The sequence below is a fragment of the Scyliorhinus torazame genome, chromosome 10 (assembly GCF_047496885.1).
Source record: "Scyliorhinus torazame isolate Kashiwa2021f chromosome 10, sScyTor2.1, whole genome shotgun sequence".
Classification (NCBI taxonomy): Eukaryota; Metazoa; Chordata; class Chondrichthyes; order Carcharhiniformes; family Scyliorhinidae; genus Scyliorhinus; species Scyliorhinus torazame.
The window spans coordinates 264,922,319-264,944,568 of NC_092716.1; the positions used below are offsets into that span (position 1 = coordinate 264,922,319).

The following is a 22,250-nucleotide window of genomic DNA, read 5'->3' on the forward strand; positions in this document are numbered from 1 at the left end:
TGGGACAGTAACTGGACTGTTTTCACTCACTGGGACAGTAACTGGACTGTTTTCTCTCACTGGGACAGAAACTGGACTGTTTTCTCTCACTGGGACAGAAACTGAACTGTTTTCACTCACTGGGACAGAAACTGGACTGTTTTCACTCACTGGGACAGTAACTGAACTGTTTTCTCTCACTGGGACAGTAACTGGATTGTTTTCACTCACTGGGACAGTAACTGGACTGTTTTTTCTCCCTGGGACAATAACTGGACTGTTTCCTCTCACTGGGACAGTAACTGGACTGTTTTCACTCACTGGGACAGTAACTGGACTGTTTTCACTCACTGGGACACTAACTGGACTGTTTTCACTAACTGGGACAGTAACTGGACTGTTTTCACTCACGGGGACAGTAACTGGACTGTTTTGACTCACTGGGACAGTAACTGGACTGTTTTCACTCACTGGAACTCACTGGGACTGTAACTGGACGGTTTTCACTCACTGGGACCGTAACTGGACTGTTTTCACTCACTGGGACAGTAACTGGACTGTTTTCACTCACTGGGACAGTAACTGGGCTGTTTTCACTCACTGGGACAGTAACTGGACAGTTTTCACTCACTGGGACAGTAACTGGACAGTTTTCACTCACTGGGACAGTAACTGGACAGTTTGCACTCACTGGGACAGTAACTGGACTGTTATCACTCACTGGGACAGTAACTGGACAGTTTTCACTCACTGGGACAGTAACTGGACTGTTTTCACTCACTGGGACAGTAACTGGACTGTTTTCTCTCACTGGGACAGTAACTGGTCAGTTTTTACTCACTGGGTCAGTAACTGGACTGTTTTCTCTCGCTGGGACAGTAGCTGGACTGTTGTCACTCACGTGGACAGTAACTGGACTGTTTTCTCTCACTGGGACAGTAACTGGACTGTTTTCACTCCCTGGGACAGTAACTGGACTGTATTCACTCAATGGGGCAGTAAGTGGACAGTGTTCACTCACTGGGACAGTAACTGGACTGTTTTCTCTCACTGGGACAGTAACTGGACTGTTTTCTCTCGCTGGGACAGTAACTGGACTGTTTTCACTCACTGGGACAGTAACTGGACGGTGTTTACTCAATGGGACAGTCAGTGGACTGTTTTCTCACACAGGGACAGTAATTTGACTTTTCTCTCTCACTGGACAGTAACTGGCCTGTTTTCACTCATTGGGACAGTAACTGGACTGTTTTGACTCACTGGGACAGTAACTGGACTGTTTTCACTCACTGGGACAGTAACTGGACTGTTTTCACTCACTGGGACAGTAACTGGACTGTTTTCACTCACTGTGACAGTAACTGGACTGTTTTCACTCACTGGGACAGTAACTGGACTGTTTTGACTCACTGGGACAGTAACTGGACTGTTTCCACTCACTGGGACAGTAACTGGACTGTTTTGACTCACTGGGACAGTAACTGGACTGTTTTCTCTCACTGGGACAGTAACTGGACTGTTTTCACTCACTGGGACAGTCAGTGGACTGTTTTCTCTCACTGGAACAGTAACCGGACTGTTTTCACTCACTGGGACAGTAACTGGACTGTTTTGACTCACTGGGATGGTAACTGGACTGTTTTCACTCACTGGGACAGTAACCGGACTGTTTTCACTCACTGGGACAGTAACTGGACTGTTTTCATTCACTGGGACAGTAACCGGAATGTTTTCACTCACTGGGACAGTAACTGGACTGTTTTCATTCACTGGGACAGTAACCGGATTGTTTTCACTCACTGGGACAGTAACTGGACTGGTTTCACTCACTGGGACAGTAACTGGACAGTGTTTACTCACTGGGACAGTAACCGGACTGTTTTCACTCACTGGAACAGTAACTGGACTGTTTTCACTCACTGGGACAGTAACCGGACTGTTTTCACTCACTGGGACAGTAACTGGACTGTTTTCATTCACTGGGACAGTAACTGGACTGTTTTCACTCACTGGGACAGTAACTGGACTGTTTTCACTCACTGGGACAGTAATTGGACTGTTTTCATTCACTGGGACAGTAACTGGACTGTTTTCATTCACTGGGACAGTAACTGGACAGTGTTTACTCACTGGGACAGTAACTGGACTGTTTTCTCTCACTGGGACAGTAACTGGACTGTTTTCATTCACTGGGACAGTAACTGGACGGTGTTTACTCAATGGGACAGTAACTGGACTGTTTTCACTCACTGGGACAGTAAGTGGACTGTTTTCACTCACTGGGACAGTAACTGGACTGTTTTCTCTCACTGGGACAGTAATTGGACTTTTCTCTCTCACTGGGACAGTAACTGGAATGTTTTCACTTACTGGGACAGTAACTGGACGGTGTTTACTCAATGGGACAGTAACTGGACTGTTTTCACTCACTGGGACAGTAACTGGACTGTTTTCACTCACTGGGACAGTTACTGGGTTGTTTTCACTCATTGGGACAGTAACTGGACTGTTTTCTCTCACTGGGACAGTAACTGGACAGTTTTCACTCACTGGGACAATAACTGGACTGTTTTCACTCACTGGGACAGTAACTGGACAGTTTTCACTCACTGGGACAGTAACTGGACTGTTTTCTCTCACTGGGACAGTAACTGGACAGTTTTCACTCACTGGGACAGTAACTGGACTGTTTTCACTCACTGGGACAGTAACTGGACAGTTTTCACTCACTGGGACAGTAACTGGACTGTTTTCTCTCACTGGGACAGTAACTGGACTGTTTTCACTCACTGGGACAGTAACTGGACTGTTTTCACTCACTGGGACAGTAACTGGACTGTTTTCACTCACTGGGACAGTAACTGGACTGTTTTCACTCACTGGGACAGTAACTGGACTGTTTTCACTCACTGGGACAGTAACTGGACTGTTTTCTCTCACTGGGACAGTAACTGGACTGTTTTTTCTCCCTGGGACAATAACTGGACTGTTTTCACTCACTGGGACAGTAACTGGACAGTTTTCACTCACTGGGACAGTAACTGGACAGTTTTCACTCACTGGGACAGTAACTGGACTGTTTTCACTCACTGGGACCGTAACTGGACTGTTTTCACTCACTGGGACAGAAACTGGACAGTTTTCACTCACTGGGACAGTAACTGGACTGTTTTCACTCACTGGGACAGTAACTGGACTGTTTTCACTCACTGGGACAGTAACTGGACTGTTTTCACTCACTGGGACAGTAACTGGACTGTTTTCTCTCACTGGGAAAGTAACTGGACTGTTTTCACTCACTGGGACAGTGACTGGACCGTTTTCACTCACTGGGACACTAACTGGACTGTTTTCACTCACTGGGACAGTAACTGGACAGTTTTCTCTCACTGGGACAGTAACTGGACTGTTTTCACTCACTGGGAAAGTAACTGGACTGTTTTCTCTCACTGGGACAGTAACTGGACTGTTTTCACTTACTAGGACAGTAACTGGACGGTGTGTACTCAATGGGACAGAAACTGGACTGTTTTCACTCACTGGGACAGGAGCTGGACTGTTTTCACTCACTGGGACAGTGACTGGACCGTTTTCACTCACTGGGACACTAACTGGGTTGTTTTCACTCATTGGGACAGTAACTGGACTGTTTTCACTCACTGGGACAGTAACTGGACTGTTTTCTCTCACTGGGACAGAAACTGGACTGTTTTCTCTCACTGGGACAGAAACTGGACTGTTTTCACTCACTGGGACAGTAACTGGACTGTTTTCTCTCACTGGGACAGAAACTGGACTGTTTTCACTCACTGGGACAGTAACTGGACTGTTTTCTCTCACTGGGACAGTAACTGGATTGTTTTCACTCACTGGGTCAGTAACTGGACTGTTTTCTCTCGCTGGGACAGTAGCTGGACTGTTTTCACTCACGTGGACAGTAACTGGACTGTTTTCTCTCACTGGGACAGTAACTGGACTGTTTTCACTCACTGGGACAGTAACTGGACTGTATTCACTCAATGGGGCAGTAAGTGGACAGTGTTCACTCACTGGGACAGTAACTGGACTGTTTTCTCTCACTGGGACAGTAACTGGACTGTTGTCTCTCGCTGGGACAGTAACTGGACTGTTTTCACTCACTGGGACAGTAACTGGACGGTGTTTACTCAATGGGACAGTCAGTGGACTGTTTTCTCTCACTGGGACAGTAATTTGACTTTTCTCTCTCACTGGACAGTAACTGGCCTGTTTTCACTCATTGGGACAGTAACTGGACTGTTTTCACTCACTGGGTCAGTAACTGGACTGTTTTCTCTCGCTGGGACAGTAGCCGGACTGTTTTCACTCACGTGGACAGTAACTGGACTGTTTTCTCTCACTGGGACAGTAACTGGACTGTTTTCACTCACTGGGACAGTAACTGGACTGTATTCACTCAATGGGGCAGTAAGTGGACAGTGTTCACTCACTGGGACAGTAACTGGACTGTTTTCTCTCACTGGGACAGTAACTGGACTGTTTTCTCTCGCTGGGACAGTAACTGGACTGTTTTCACTCACTGGGACAGTAACTGGACGGTGTTTACTCAATGGGACAGTCAGTGGACTGTTTTCTCTCACTGGGACAGTAATTTGACTTTTCTCTCTCACTGGACAGTAACTGGCCTGTTTTCACTCATTGGGACAGTAACTGGACGGTGTTTACTCAATGGGACAGTCACTGGACTGTTTTCTCTCACTGGGACAGTAATTGGACTTTTCTCTCTCACTGGACAGTAACTGGACTGTTTTCACTCACTGGGACAGTGACTGGACCGTTTTCACTCACTGGGACACTAACTGGACTGTTTTCACTCACTGGGACAGTAACTGGACAGTTTTCTCTCACTGGGACAGTAACTGGACTGTTTTCACTCACTGGGAAAGTAACTGGACTGTTTTCTCTCACTGGGACAGTAACTGGACTGTTTTCACTTACTAGGACAGTAACTGGACGGTGTGTACTCAATGGGACAGAAACTGGACTGTTTTCACTCACTGGGACAGTAACTGGACTGTTTTCACTCACTGGGACAGTGACTGGACCGTTTTCACTCACTGGGACACTAACTGGACTGTTTTCACTCACTGGGACAGTAACTGGACTGTTTTCACTCACTGGGACAGTGACTGGACCGTTTTCACTCACTGGGACACTAACTGGACTGTTTTCACTCACTGGGACAGTAACTGGACAGTTTTCTCTCACTGGGACAGTAACTGGACTGTTTTCACTCACTGGGACAGTAACTGGACTGTTTTCTCTCACTGGGACAGTAACTGGACTGTTTTCACTTACTAGGACAGTAACTGGACGGTGTGTACTCAATGGGACAGAAACTGGACTGTTTTCACTCACTGGGACAGTAATTGGACTTTTCTCTCTCACTGGACAGTAACTGGACTGTTTTCACTCACTGGGACAGTAACTGGGTTGTTTTCACTCATTGGGACAGTAACTTGACTGTTTTCACTCACTGGGACAGTAACTGGACTGTTTTCTCTCACTGGGACAGAAACTGGACTGTTTTCTCTCACTGGGACAGAAACTGGACTGTTTTCACTCACTGGGACAGTAACTGGACTGTTTTCTCTCACTGGGACAGTAACTGGATTGTTTTCACTCACTGGGACAGTAACTGGACTGTTTTTTCTCCCTGAGACAATAACTGGACTGTTTCCTCTCACTGGGACAGTAACTGGACTGTTTTCACTCACTGGGACAGTAACTGGACTGTTTTCACTCACTGGGACACTAACTGGACTGTTTTCACTAACTGGGACAGTAACTGGACTGTTTTCACTCACGGGGACAGTAACTGGACTGTTTTGACTGACTGGGACAGTAACAGGACTGTTTTCACTCACTGGAACTCACTGGGACTGTAACTGGACGGTTTTCACTCACTGGGACCGTAACTGGACTGTTTTCACTCACTGGGACAGTAACTGGACTGTTTTCACTCACTGGGACAGTAACTGGACTGTTTTCACTCACTGGGACAGTAACTGGACAGTTTTCACTCACTGGGACAGTAACTGGACAGTTGTCACTCACTGGGACAGTAACTAGACTGTTTTCACTCACTGGGACAGTAACTGGACGGTTTTCACTCACTGGGACAGTAACTGGACAGTTTTCACTCACTGGGACAGTAACTGGACTGTTTTCACTCACTGGGACAGTAACTGGACTGTTTTCTCTCACTGGGACAGTAACTGGACAGTTTTCACTCACTGGGTCAGTAACTGGACTGTTTTCTCTCGCTGGGACAGTAGCTGGACTGTTTTCACTCACGTGGACAGTAACTGGACTGTTTTCTCTCACTGGGACAGTAACTGGACTGTTTTCACTCACTGGGACAGTAACTGGACTGTATTCACTCAATGGGGCAGTAAGTGGACAGTGTTCACTCACTGGGACAGTAACTGGACTGTTTTCTCTCACTGGGACAGTAACTGGACTGTTGTCTCTCGCTGGGACAGTAACTGGACTGTTTTCACTCACTGGGACAGTAACTGGACGGTGTTTACTCAATGGGACAGTCAGTGGACTGTTTTCTCTCACTGGGACAGTAATTTGACTTTTCTCTCTCACTGGACAGTAACTGGCCTGTTTTCACTCATTGGGACAGTAACTGGACTGTTTTCACTCACTGGGTCAGTAACTGGACTGTTTTCTCTCGCTGGGACAGTAGCCGGACTGTTTTCACTCACGTGGACAGTAACTGGACTGTTTTCTCTCACTGGGACAGTAACTGGACTGTTTTCACTCACTGGGACAGTAACTGGACTGTATTCACTCAATGGGGCAGTAAGTGGACAGTGTTCACTCACTGGGACAGTAACTGGACTGTTTTCTCTCACTGGGACAGTAACTGGACTGTTTTCTCTCGCTGGGACAGTAACTGGACTGTTTTCACTCACTGGGACAGTAACTGGACGGTGTTTACTCAATGGGACAGTCAGTGGACTGTTTTCTCTCACTGGGACAGTAATTTGACTTTTCTCTCTCACTGGACAGTAACTGGCCTGTTTTCACTCATTGGGACAGTAACTGGACGGTGTTTACTCAATGGGACAGTCACTGGACTGTTTTCTCTCACTGGGACAGTAATTGGACTTTTCTCTCTCACTGGACAGTAACTGGACTGTTTTCACTCACTGGGACAGTAACTGGACTGTTTTCTCTCACTGGGACAGTAACTGGACAGTTTTCACTCACTGGGACAGTAACTGGACTGTTTTCACGCAGTGGGACAGTAACTGGACAGTTTTCACTCACTGGGACAGTAACTGGACTGTTTTCACTCACTGGGACCGTAACTGGACTGTTTTCACTCACTGGGACAGAAACTGGACTGTTTTCACTCACGGGGACAGTAACTGGACTGTTTTCACTCACTGGGACAGTAACTGGACTGTTTTCACTCATTGGGACAGTAACTGGACTGTTTTCACTCACTGGGACAGTAACTGGACTGTTTTCACTCACTGGGACAGTAACTGGACAGTTTTCTCTCACTGGGACAGTAACTGGACTGTTTTCACTCACTGGGACAGTAACTGGACTGTTTTCTCTCACTGGGACAGTAACTGGACAGTTTTCACTCACTGGGACAGTAACTGGACTGTTTTCTCTCACTGGGTCAGTAACTGGACAGTTTTCACTCACTGGGTCAGTAACTGGGCTGTTTTCTCTCACTGGGACAGTAACTGGACTGTTTTGACTCACTGGGACAGTAACTGGACTGTTTTCACTCACTGGGACAGTAACTGGACTGTTTCCACTCACTGGAACAGTAACTGGACTGTTTTCTCTCACTGGGACAGTAACCGGACTGTTTTGACTCACTGGGACAGTAACTGGACTGTTTTCACTCACTGGGACAGTAACTGGACTGTTTCCACTCACTGGAACAGTAACTGGACTGTTTTCACTCACTGGGACAGTAACTGGACTGTTTTCTCTCACTGGGACAGAAACTGGACTGTTTTCTCTCACTGGGACAGAAACTGGACTGTTTTCACTCACTGGGACAGTAATTGGACTTTTCTCTCTCACTGGACAGTAACTGGACTGTTTTCACTCACTGGGACAGTAACTGGGTTGTTTTCACTCATTGGGACAGTAACTGGACTGTTTTCACTCACTGGGACAGTAACTGGACTGTTTTCTCTCACTGGGACAGAAACTGGACTGTTTTCTCTCACTGGGACAGAAACTGGACTGTTTTCACTCACTGGGACAGTAACTGGACTGTTTTCTCTCACTGGGACAGTAACTGGATTGTTTTCACTCACTGGGACAGTAACTGGACTGTTTTTTCTCCCTGAGACAATAACTGGACTGTTTCCTCTCACTGGGACAGTAACTGGACTGTTTTCACTCACTGGGACAGTAACTGGACTGTTTTCACTCACTGGGACACTAACTGGACTGTTTTCACTAACTGGGACAGTAACTGGACTGTTTTCACTCAAGGGGACAGTAACTGGACTGTTTTGACTGACTGGGACAGTAACAGGACTGTTTTCACTCACTGGAACTCACTGGGACTGTAACTGGACGGTTTTCACTCACTGGGACCGTAACTGGACTGTTTTCACTCACTGGGACAGTAACTGGACTGTTTTCACTCACTGGGACAGTAACTGGACTGTTTTCACTCACTGGGACAGTAACTGGACAGTTTTCACTCACTGGGACAGTAACTGGACAGTTGTCACTCACTGGGACAGTAACTAGACTGTTTTCACTCACTGGGACAGTAACTGGACGGTTTTCACTCACTGGGACAGTAACTGGACAGTTTTCACTCACTGGGACAGTAACTGGACTGTTTTCACTCACTGGGACAGTAACTGGACTGTTTTCTCTCACTGGGACAGTAACTGGACAGTTTTCACTCACTGGGTCAGTAACTGGACTGTTTTCTCTCGCTGGGACAGTAGCTGGACTGTTTTCACTCACGTGGACAGTAACTGGACTGTTTTCTCTCACTGGGACAGTAACTGGACTGTTTTCACTCACTGGGACAGTAACTGGACTGTATTCACTCAATGGGGCAGTAAGTGGACAGTGTTCACTCACTGGGACAGTAACTGGACTGTTTTCTCTCACTGGGACAGTAACTGGACTGTTGTCTCTCGCTGGGACAGTAACTGGACTGTTTTCACTCACTGGGACAGTAACTGGACGGTGTTTACTCAATGGGACAGTCAGTGGACTGTTTTCTCTCACTGGGACAGTAATTTGACTTTTCTCTCTCACTGGACAGTAACTGGCCTGTTTTCACTCATTGGGACAGTAACTGGACTGTTTTCACTCACTGGGTCAGTAACTGGACTGTTTTCTCTCGCTGGGACAGTAGCCGGACTGTTTTCACTCACGTGGACAGTAACTGGACTGTTTTCTCTCACTGGGACAGTAACTGGACTGTTTTCACTCACTGGGACAGTAACTGGACTGTATTCACTCAATGGGGCAGTAAGTGGACAGTGTTCACTCACTGGGACAGTAACTGGACTGTTTTCTCTCACTGGGACAGTAACTGGACTGTTTTCTCTCGCTGGGACAGTAACTGGACTGTTTTCACTCACTGGGACAGTAACTGGACGGTGTTTACTCAATGGGACAGTCAGTGGACTGTTTTCTCTCACTGGGACAGTAATTTGACTTTTCTCTCTCACTGGACAGTAACTGGCCTGTTTTCACTCATTGGGACAGTAACTGGACGGTGTTTACTCAATGGGACAGTCACTGGACTGTTTTCTCTCACTGGGACAGTAATTGGACTTTTCTCTCTCACTGGACAGTAACTGGACTGTTTTCACTCACTGGGACAGTGACTGGACCGTTTTCACTCACTGGGACACTAACTGGACTGTTTTCACTCACTGGGACAGTAACTGGACAGTTTTCTCTCACTGGGACAGTAACTGGACTGTTTTCACTCACTGGGAAAGTAACTGGACTGTTTTCTCTCACTGGGACAGTAACTGGACTGTTTTCACTTACTAGGACAGTAACTGGACGGTGTGTACTCAATGGGACAGAAACTGGACTGTTTTCACTCACTGGGACAGTAACTGGACTGTTTTCACTCACTGGGACAGTGACTGGACCGTTTTCACTCACTGGGACACTAACTGGACTGTTTTCACTCACTGGGACAGTAACTGGACTGTTTTCACTCACTGGGACAGTGACTGGACCGTTTTCACTCACTGGGACACTAACTGGACTGTTTTCACTCACTGGGACAGTAACTGGACAGTTTTCTCTCACTGGGACAGTAACTGGACTGTTTTCACTCACTGGGACAGTAACTGGACTGTTTTCTCTCACTGGGACAGTAACTGGACTGTTTTCACTTACTAGGACAGTAACTGGACGGTGTGTACTCAATGGGACAGAAACTGGACTGTTTTCACTCACTGGGACAGTAATTGGACTTTTCTCTCTCACTGGACAGTAACTGGACTGTTTTCACTCACTGGGACAGTAACTGGGTTGTTTTCACTCATTGGGACAGTAACTTGACTGTTTTCACTCACTGGGACAGTAACTGGACTGTTTTCTCTCACTGGGACAGAAACTGGACTGTTTTCTCTCACTGGGACAGAAACTGGACTGTTTTCACTCACTGGGACAGTAACTGGACTGTTTTCTCTCACTGGGACAGTAACTGGATTGTTTTCACTCACTGGGACAGTAACTGGACTGTTTTTTCTCCCTGAGACAATAACTGGACTGTTTCCTCTCACTGGGACAGTAACTGGACTGTTTTCACTCACTGGGACAGTAACTGGACTGTTTTCACTCACTGGGACACTAACTGGACTGTTTTCACTAACTGGGACAGTAACTGGACTGTTTTCACTCACGGGGACAGTAACTGGACTGTTTTGACTGACTGGGACAGTAACAGGACTGTTTTCACTCACTGGAACTCACTGGGACTGTAACTGGACGGTTTTCACTCACTGGGACCGTAACTGGACTGTTTTCACTCACTGGGACAGTAACTGGACTGTTTTCACTCACTGGGACAGTAACTGGACTGTTTTCACTCACTGGGACAGTAACTGGACAGTTTTCACTCACTGGGACAGTAACTGGACAGTTGTCACTCACTGGGACAGTAACTAGACTGTTTTCACTCACTGGGACAGTAACTGGACGGTTTTCACTCACTGGGACAGTAACTGGACAGTTTTCACTCACTGGGACAGTAACTGGACTGTTTTCACTCACTGGGACAGTAACTGGACTGTTTTCTCTCACTGGGACAGTAACTGGACAGTTTTCACTCACTGGGTCAGTAACTGGACTGTTTTCTCTCGCTGGGACAGTAGCTGGACTGTTTTCACTCACGTGGACAGTAACTGGACTGTTTTCTCTCACTGGGACAGTAACTGGACTGTTTTCACTCACTGGGACAGTAACTGGACTGTATTCACTCAATGGGGCAGTAAGTGGACAGTGTTCACTCACTGGGACAGTAACTGGACTGTTTTCTCTCACTGGGACAGTAACTGGACTGTTGTCTCTCGCTGGGACAGTAACTGGACTGTTTTCACTCACTGGGACAGTAACTGGACGGTGTTTACTCAATGGGACAGTCAGTGGACTGTTTTCTCTCACTGGGACAGTAATTTGACTTTTCTCTCTCACTGGACAGTAACTGGCCTGTTTTCACTCATTGGGACAGTAACTGGACTGTTTTCACTCACTGGGTCAGTAACTGGACTGTTTTCTCTCGCTGGGACAGTAGCCGGACTGTTTTCACTCACGTGGACAGTAACTGGACTGTTTTCTCTCACTGGGACAGTAACTGGACTGTTTTCACTCACTGGGACAGTAACTGGACTGTATTCACTCAATGGGGCAGTAAGTGGACAGTGTTCACTCACTGGGACAGTAACTGGACTGTTTTCTCTCACTGGGACAGTAACTGGACTGTTTTCTCTCGCTGGGACAGTAACTGGACTGTTTTCACTCACTGGGACAGTAACTGGACGGTGTTTACTCAATGGGACAGTCAGTGGACTGTTTTCTCTCACTGGGACAGTAATTTGACTTTTCTCTCTCACTGGACAGTAACTGGCCTGTTTTCACTCATTGGGACAGTAACTGGACGGTGTTTACTCAATGGGACAGTCACTGGACTGTTTTCTCTCACTGGGACAGTAATTGGACTTTTCTCTCTCACTGGACAGTAACTGGACTGTTTTCACTCACTGGGACAGTAACTGGACTGTTTTCTCTCACTGGGACAGTAACTGGACAGTTTTCACTCACTGGGACAGTAACTGGACTGTTTTCACGCAGTGGGACAGTAACTGGACAGTTTTCACTCACTGGGACAGTAACTGGACTGTTTTCACTCACTGGGACCGTAACTGGACTGTTTTCACTCACTGGGACAGAAACTGGACTGTTTTCACTCACGGGGACAGTAACTGGACTGTTTTCACTCACTGGGACAGTAACTGGACTGTTTTCACTCATTGGGACAGTAACTGGACTGTTTTCACTCACTGGGACAGTAACTGGACTGTTTTCACTCACTGGGACAGTAACTGGACAGTTTTCTCTCACTGGGACAGTAACTGGACTGTTTTCACTCACTGGGACAGTAACTGGACTGTTTTCTCTCACTGGGACAGTAACTGGACAGTTTTCACTCACTGGGACAGTAACTGGACTGTTTTCTCTCACTGGGTCAGTAACTGGACAGTTTTCACTCACTGGGTCAGTAACTGGGCTGTTTTCTCTCACTGGGACAGTAACTGGACTGTTTTGACTCACTGGGACAGTAACTGGACTGTTTTCACTCACTGGGACAGTAACTGGACTGTTTCCACTCACTGGAACAGTAACTGGACTGTTTTCTCTCACTGGGACAGTAACCGGACTGTTTTGACTCACTGGGACAGTAACTGGACTGTTTTCACTCACTGGGACAGTAACTGGACTGTTTCCACTCACTGGAACAGTAACTGGACTGTTTTCACTCACTGGGACAGTAACTGGACTGTTTTCTCTCACTGGGACAGAAACTGGACTGTTTTCTCTCACTGGGACAGAAACTGGACTGTTTTCACTCACTGGGACAGTAATTGGACTTTTCTCTCTCACTGGACAGTAACTGGACTGTTTTCACTCACTGGGACAGTAACTGGGTTGTTTTCACTCATTGGGACAGTAACTGGACTGTTTTCACTCACTGGGACAGTAACTGGACTGTTTTCTCTCACTGGGACAGAAACTGGACTGTTTTCTCTCACTGGGACAGAAACTGGACTGTTTTCACTCACTGGGACAGTAACTGGACTGTTTTCTCTCACTGGGACAGTAACTGGATTGTTTTCACTCACTGGGACAGTAACTGGACTGTTTTTTCTCCCTGAGACAATAACTGGACTGTTTCCTCTCACTGGGACAGTAACTGGACTGTTTTCACTCACTGGGACAGTAACTGGACGGTGTTTACTCACTGGGACAGTAACTGGACTGTTTTCTCTCAATGGGACAGTAACTGGACTGTTTTCACTTACTGGGACAGTAACTGGACGGTGTTTACTCAATGGGACAGTCACTGGACTGTTTTCTCTCACTGGGACAGTAATTGGACTTTTCTCTCTCAATGGGACAGTAACTGGGTTGTTTTCACTCACTGGGACAGTAACTGGACTGTTTTCACTCACGGGGACAGTAACTGGACTGTTTGCTCTCCCTGGGACACTAACTGGACTGTTTTCTCTCACTGGGACAGTAACTGGGCTGTTTTCTCTCACTGGGACAGTAACTGGACTGTTTTGACTCACTGGGACAGTAACTGGACAGTTTTCACTCACTGGGTCAGTAACTGGGCTGTTTTCTCTCACTGGGACAGTAACTGGACTGTTTTCACTCACTGGGACAGTAACTGGACTGTTTTCACTCACTGGGACAGTAACTGGACTGTTTTCTCTCACTGGGACAGTAACTGGGCTGTTTTCTCTCACTGGGACAGTAACTGGACTGTTTTGACTCACTGGGACAGTAACTGGACAGTTTTCACTCACTGGGTCAGTAACTGGGCTGTTTTCTCTCACTGGGACAGTAACTGGACTGTTTTCACTCACTGGGGCAGTAACTGGACTGTTTTCTCTCACTGGGACAGAAACTGGACTGTTTTCACTCACTGGGACAGTAACTGGACTGTTTTCACTCACTGGGTCAGTAACTGGACTGTTTTCTCTCACTGGGACAGTAACTGGACAGTTTTCTCTCACTGGGACAGTAACTGGACAGTTTTCTCTCACTGGGACAGTAACTGGACTGTTTTCACTCACTGGGACAGTAACTGGACTGTTTTCTCTCACTGGGACAGTAACTGGACTGTTTTCTCTCACTGGGACAGTAACTGGACAGTTTTCACTCACTGGGACAGTAACTGGACTGTTTTCACTCACTGGGACAGTAACTGGACTGTTTTCTCTCACTGGGACAGTAACTGGACTGTTTTCACTCACTGGGACAGTGACTGGACTGTTTTCTCTCACTGGGACAGTAATTGGACTGTTTTCACTCACTGGGACAGTAACTGACTGTTTTCACTCACTGGGACAGTAACTGGACTGTTTTCTCTCACTGGGACAGTAACTGGACTGTTTTCACTCACTGGGACAGTGACTGGACTGTTTTCACTCACTGGGACAGTAACTGGACTGTTTTCTCTCACTGGGACAGTAACTGGACTGTTTTCACTCACAGGGACGTTCAAGGTGAGACAGGACAGTTCAGTTTAACTCTTTCCGGTTCTAAGTTTTTTTAGACTCTCTCGAGCTGAAGCGTTTTTGTTCTGATTCTTTTCCAGGAAATTATTGCTGCTTTGATCTGTCAAACCTCTTGTGGGGCTGGCTCCACATTGGCTCTGACACCACCCCGTTCCCCACCCAAATTCGCCAATTTCAACCGCAACAAACTGATTGAGCAACATTGTCCCGTTCACTCTGCAGTTATTCCCGTTCATCCGGCAAAGTTCAGCCGACAGATCCCTACCCCCTCCTGAGGCAGTTTGGACTGAGTGGTCCCTCACTACCACCTCCTGGGCCAATGGACAGTCTGGAAAGTGGCCAATCCCGAGGCCACGCCAGCTCTGAGCCTTTGCTCTGAAGAATATTTACTGCTCCACATTCAAATGAAATTTAATTAAAGCAACCCAACAATTTGTAGCAACTCTGCAAATTAGAAGCAGAAATAATTGAGGATTATGAATGATGTTTTCTGTGCCCCCGGCTGTAACTGGGTGTAAATTGCCGGAAAGTTTACACAGGGAGCCAGATGCGAATTGGAATTTCTGTGGGGCCACAAGGCAGTTGTTTCGGATTTAAGATCATTTAATTGATCTGCGCAATGGACTGGACTCTGGGTGAATAATTACATAAAGGACCATCCCAAATAAAATAAAATCACCCCCCCCCCCCCCCCATTTAAAACTATCTTGGGAAGAAGGCAATACAAGAGTTTTAAATACAGCTTCAGGCTCGCTCCTTGTTCAATGATTTTTGGAGAGATTATTCCCATTAGAAAGAGTTTGCTGCTGGGTTTATCCGCCCCCCCCCCCCCCATTGTCCATTTGGATTCAATTCCGCCGCTCCCGAGGAGGTCATTACTCTGCAAACGGCAGAATTTCCTTCACTTCAATGAATGTCCAGCCGCACATTCCCGCTCACAATTCCCAACTCATCCTGGGAAACGGCTCAGACACGGAGAGCATCAACTCTCCCGTTTCACCACAATTCCCAATTGTTACAGCGGCTTCTTCAGCCTCCTTCACCCGGCTCTGGCTGAGCGTCTGAGCCGCTTCCTGGCATTGCTGCACCCGGCTTCATCTCTCCCCCTCTCCCTCCATCTCTCCCCCTCTCCCTCTCCCTCCATCTCTCCCCCTCTCCCTCTCCCTCCATCTCTCCCCCTCTCCCTCTCCCTCCATCTCCCCCTCTCCCTCTCCCTCCATCTCTCCCCCTCTCCCTCTCCCTCCATCTCTCCCCCTCTCTCTCCCTCCATCTCCCCCTCCCTCCATCTCTCCATCTCTCCCTCTCCATCTCCCCCCTCTCCCTCCATCCCTCCCCCTCTCCCCCTCTCCATCTTTCCCCCTCTCTCTCTCCCTCCATCCCTCCCCCTCTACCCCTCTCCATCTCTCCCCCTCTCCCTCTCGCTCCATCCCTCTCCAGCTCTCCCCCTCTCGCTCCATCCCTCCCCCTCTCCATCTCTCCCCCCTCCCTCTCCCTCCATCTCTCCCTTTCTCCCTCTCCCTCCATCCCTCCCACTCTCCCTCTCTCTATCCCTCCCCCTCTCCCTCCATCTCTCCCCCTCTCCCTCTCTTCCTCTCCCTCCATCTCTCCCTCTCTCTCCATCTCCCCCTCTCTCCCTCACTCTCCCTCTCCATCTCCCTCCATCTCTCCTCCTCTCCCTCTCCCTCCATCTCTCCCCCTCTCCTCTCTGTCCCTCTCCCTCTCTCTCCCCTCTCCCTCTTTCTCTCCACCTCCCCCTTTCTCCCTCTCCCCCTTTCTATCTCCCTCTCTCCTTCTCTCCCCCCTCTCTCCCTCCCGCCCTCTCTCCCTCTCCCTCTCCCTCCCTCTCCCCCCTCTCTCCCTCCCGCCCTCTCTCCCTCTCCCTCCCTCTCTCCCTCTCCCTCCCTCTCTCCCTCTCCCTCTCCCTCCCTCTCCCTCCCGCCCTCTCTCCCTCTCCCTCCCTCTCTCCCTCTCCCTCTCCCTCCCTCTCCCTCCCTCTCTCCCTCTCTCTCCCTCTCTCCCTCTCTCTCTCTGTTTAATTGTTGCTCGGGTCGGTAACTCTGCCGCTCCGCAGACGCTGCCGTCGCTCCGACTTCAGTTTGTGGACCCGCCGCTCCCGCCCCGCCGGGATTCCGCTCCCGCCCCGCCCGGATTCCGCTCTCACCTTCCCGCCGCCTCCCGGAGCTTCCGAACCCGCCGCCGGTCCGCGGAATCCGAGCGGCAGAAAAACTGGTCCAGAGCGCGCGGCGCCTGAGAGAGACTGAGACACACTCACACTGACACACTCACACTGACACACTCACACTGACACTGACACACTCACACTGACACTGACACACTCACACTGACACACTCACACTGACACTGACACACTCACACTGACACACTCACACTGACACTGACACACTCACACTGACACACTCACACTGACACTGACACACTCACACTGACACTGACACACTCACACTGACACACTCACACTGACACTGACACACTCACACTGACACTGACACTGACACACTCACACTGACACTGACACTGACACTGACACACTCACACTGACACTGACACTGACACACTCACACTGACACTGACACACTCACACTGACACACTCACACTGACACTGACACTGACACACTCACACTGACACTGACACACTCACACTGACACACTCACACTGACACTGACACACTCACACTGACACTGACACACTGACACACTCACACTGACACTGACACACTCACACTGGCACTGACACACTCACACTGACACTGACACTGACACACTCACACTGACACACTCACACTGACACTGACACACTCACACTGACACTGACACTGACACACTCACACTGACACACTCACACTGACACTGACACACTCACACTGACACTGACACTGGCACTGACACACTCACACTGACACTGACACTGACACACTCACACTCACACTGACACTGACACTGACACACTCACACTGACACTGACACTGACACACTCACACTGACACTGACACACTCACACTGACACACTCACACTGACACTGACACACTCACACTGACACACTCACACTGACACTGACACACTCACACTGACACTGACACACTCACACTGACACACTCACACTGACACTGACACACTCACACTGACACACTCACACTGACACACTCACACTGACACTGACACACTCACACTGACACTGACACTGACACACTGACACACTCACACTGACACTGACACACTCACACTGACACTGACACTGACACACTGACACACTCACACTGACACTGACACACTCACACTGACACTGACACTGACACACTGACACACTCACACTGACACTGACACTGACACACTCACACTGACACACTGACACTGACACACTCACACTGACACTGACACTGACACACTCACACTGACACTGACACACTGACACACTCACACACACACTGACACTGACACACTCACACTGACACACTGACACTGACACTGACACACTCACACTGACACTGACACTGACACACTCACACTGACACTGACACACTCACACTGACACACTGACACTGACACTGACACACTCACACTGACACTGACACACTGACACACTCACACTGACACTGACACACTCACACTGACACACTGACACTGACACTGACACACTCACACTGACACTGACACACTCACACTGACACACTGACACTGACACTGACACACTCACACTGACACTGACACTGACACTGACACACTCACACTGACACTGACACTGACACACTCACACTCACACTGACACTGACACACTCACACTGACACACTGACACTGACACTGACACACTCACACTGACACTGACACTGACACACTCACACTGACACTGACACACTCACACTGACACACTGACACTGACACTGACACACTCACACTGACACTGACACACTCACACTGACACACTGACACTGACACTGACACACTCACACTCACACTGACACACTCACACTGACACACTCACACTGACACTGACACTGACACACTCACACTGACACTGACACACTCACACTGACACACTCACACTGACACTGACACACTCACACTGACACTGACACTGACACACTGACACACTCACACTGACACTGACACACTCACACTGACACTGACACTGACACACTGACACACTCACACTGACACTGACACACTCACACTGACACTGACACTGACACACTGACACACTCACACTGACACTGACACTGACACACTCACACTGACACACTGACACTGACACACTCACACTGACACTGACACACTGACACACTCACACACACACTGACACTGACACACTCACACTGACACACTGACACTGACACTGACACACTCACACTGACACTGACACTGACACACTCACACTGACACTGACACACTCACACTGACACACTGACACTGACACTGACACACTCACACTGACACTGACACACTGACACACTCACACTGACACTGACACACTCACACTGACACACTGACACTGACACACTCACACTGACACTGACACACTCACACTGACACACTGACACTGACACTGACACACTCACACTGACACTGACACTGACACTGACACACTCACACTGACACTGACACTGACACACTCACACTCACACTCACACTGACACTGACACACTCACACTGACACTGACACACTCACACTGACACACTGACACTGACACTGACACACTCACACTGACACTGACACTGACACACTCACACTGACACACTGACACTGACACTGACACCCTCACACTGACACTGACACACTCACACTGACACACTGACACTGACACTGACACACTCACACTGACACTGACACTGACACTGACACACTCACACTGACACTGACACTGACACACTCACACTGACACTGACACACTCACACTGACACACTCACACTGACACTGACACTGACACACTCACACTGACACTGACACACTCACACTGACACACTCACACTGACACTGACACACTGACACACTCACACTGACACTGACACACTCACACTGACACTGACACTGACACACTCACACTGACACTGACACACTCACACTGACACACTCACACTGACACTGACACACTCACACTGACACTGACACTGACACACTGACACACTCACACTGACACTGACACACTCACACTGACACTGACACACTCACACTGACACTGACACACTGACACACTCACACTGACACTGACACACTCACACTGACACTGACACTGACACACTGACACACTCACACTGACACTGACACTGACACACTCACACTGACACACTGACACTGACACACTCACACTGACACTGACACTGACACACTCACACTGACACTGACACACTGACACACTCACACTCACACTGACACTGACACACTCACACTGACACACTGACACTGACACTGACACACTCACACTGACACTGACACTGACACACTCACACTGACACTGACACACTCACACTGACACACTGACACTGACACTGACACACTCACACTGACACTGACACACTGACACTGACACACTCACACTCACACTGACACTCACACTGACACTGACACACTCACACTCACACTGACACACTCACACTGACACTGACACACTCACACTGACACTGACACTGACACACTGACACACTCACACTCACACTGACACTGACACACTCACACTCACACTGACACACTGACACTGACACTGACACACTCACACTGACACTGACACACTGACACTGACACACTCACACTCACACTGACACTGACACTGACACTGACACACTCACACTCACACTGACACACTCACACTCACACTGACACACTGACACTGACACTGACACTGACACACTCACACTGACACTGACACACTCACACTCACACTCACACTGACACACTGACACTGACACTGACACACTCACACTGACACTGCCACACTCACACTGACACTGACACTGACACTGACACACTCACACTCACACTGACACACTCACACTGACACTGACACACTCACACTTACACTGACACACTCACACTGACACTGACACACTCACACTGACACTGACAATGACACACTCATACTGACACTGACACTGCCACACTCACACTCACACTGACACTGACACACTCACACTGACACTGACACGCTCACACTGACACACTCACACTGACACCGACACACTCACACTCACACTGACACACTCACACTGACACTGACACACTCACACTCACACTGACACTGACACACTCACACTCACACTGACACACTCACACTGACACTGACACTGACACACTCACACTGACACTGACACACTCACACTCACACTGACACTGACACACTCACACTGACACACTCACACTGGCACTGACACACTCACACTCACACTGACACTGACACACTCACACTGACACTGACACTGACACACTGACACTGACACACTCACACTGACACACTCATACTGACACTGACACTGACACACTCACACTGACACTGACACACTCACACTCACACTCACACTCACGCTGACACGCTCACACACACACTGACACTGACACTCTGACACTGACACTGACACACTCACACTGACACACTCACACTGACACTGACACTGACACACTCACACTGACACTGACACACTGACACTGACACACTCACACTGACACTGACACTGACACACTCACACTGACACTGACACACTCACACTGACACACTCACACTGACACTGATACTGACACACTCACACTGACACTGACACACTCACACTCACACTGACACACTCACTCTGACACTGACACACTCACACTGACACTGACACACTCACACTCACACTGACACACTGACACTGACACTGACACTGACACACTCACACTGACACTGACACACTCACACTCACACTGACACTGACACACTCACACTGACACTGACACACTCACACTCACACTGACACACTCACACTGACACTGACACTGACACACTCACACTGACACTGACACACTCACACTCACACTGACACACTGACACTGACACTGCCACTGACACACTCACACTGACACACTCACACTGACACGGACACACTCACACTCACACTGACACTGACACTGACACACTCACACTGACACTGACACACTCACACTCACACTGACACACTCACACTGACACACTCACACTCACACTGACACACTCACACTGACACTGACACTGACACACTCACACTGACACTGACACACTCACACTGACACTGACACTGACACACTGACACTGACACTGACACACTCACACTCACACTGACACACTCACACTCACACTGACACTGACACACTCACACTGCCACTGACACACTCACACTGACACACTCACACTGACACCGACACACTCACACTCACACTGACACACTCACACTGACACACTCACACTGACACTGACACTGACACA

At 48.7% G+C, this 22,250-nt stretch overlaps 1 protein-coding gene across 1 annotated transcript in view; it reads right to left on the reverse strand.

Moving 5' to 3' along the window:
* chst1 (carbohydrate (keratan sulfate Gal-6) sulfotransferase 1) overlaps positions 1-17,076 on the reverse strand; it is a 127,416-nt gene extending 110,340 nt beyond the window's left edge. The window contains exon 1 of the mRNA XM_072466769.1: positions 16,969-17,076. The gene's annotated coding sequence lies outside the window, so the exon portion shown is untranslated. The remainder of the gene's footprint in view (positions 1-16,968) is intronic.
* Positions 17,077-22,250: the final 5,174 nt, after the last annotated feature.